Source organism: Nanorana parkeri, unplaced genomic scaffold (assembly GCF_000935625.1).
Source record: "Nanorana parkeri isolate BGI_ZX_2015 unplaced genomic scaffold, ASM93562v1 scaffold1242, whole genome shotgun sequence".
NCBI lineage: Eukaryota > Metazoa > Chordata > Amphibia > Anura > Dicroglossidae > Nanorana > Nanorana parkeri.
Genome location: NW_017307510.1, coordinates 112638 through 113841, shown reverse-complemented (window position 1 = coordinate 113841; position 1204 = coordinate 112638).

Sequence of the window (1204 nt, the reverse complement as noted above, 5' to 3'; positions counted from 1 at the left end):
AGCCAGAAGGACCCCCCCCCCACTCGTCCTTAAACCCCCAATGCCGGATAAGTATCCTTAGCAGCTTCAACATTTACCCGTGAAATAATTTTCAGGTTTCGGGGGAACCCATTCTAAAACCAATTTTTAGAAGGGTTTCCCCGAGTCAGTGGGGAAAATGCCCCTTTACATTGGTGGCCAGTTGGAAGAAGCCCCTCCCCTCCCCCTTACACTGGTGGCATTTGGAAGGATGCCCCCCTTACACTGGTGACCGGTCAGAAGAATTCCCCCCCTTACATTGCTTGCCAGTCAGAAGATCCCCACTTACATTGCTTGCCAGTCAGAAGATCCCCACTTACATTGCTTGCCAGTCAGAAGATCCCCACTTACATTGCTTGCCAGTCAGAAGATCCCCACTTACATTGCTTGCCAGTCAGAAGATCCCCACTTACATTGCTTGCCAGTCAGAAGATCCCCCCTTACATTGGTAGCCAGTCAGAAGAATGCTCCCCTTACATTGCTTGCCAGTCAGAAGAATGCTCCCCTTACATTGCTTGCCAGTCAGAAGATCCCCCCTTACATTGCTGGCCAGCCAGAAGATCCCCCCTTACATTGCTTGCCAGTCAGAAGATCCCCCCTTACATTGGTAGCCAGTTAGAAGAATGCTCCCCTTACATTGCTTGCCAGTCAGAAGAATGCTGAAGATCCCCCCTTACTTTGGTAGTCAGTGAGAAGAATTCCCCCCCTTACATTGCTGGCCAGCCAGAAGATCCCCCCTTACTTTGGTAGCCAGTCAGAAGAATGCTCCCAGAATGCCCCCCTTAGGCCTCATTCACACAGGCAGCTGGGTTGAGGGTCAGTTTGCTGGTGTTCGCGGGGTGATACTGCCACCTCCTGAAAGTAATAATTGTTACCCGTAGGGGCATTACACATGAAAATACCGGGCTGCAGCCATGAGACAAGTGTCTGGCACATGGTTGCAGCACGGTCCTACTGACTTTCATGGTACATGTTCGGAAAGCAGCACTGCCCGTTAAATCTGGCGCACCGCGGCCGTGGCAATGTACATCAGCAATACATCGATGTCTCCAAAGTAATAGAGAGGAAGCAAAGATCCAAAGAGTGTTATCTGACCAATGTATAGTGACCTAGTAAAGAGGACCTGTCACCCCTGTTATGTGTTCACACAAGGAAACTCTGAGTAAGACCAAAAAGAATAGACTTG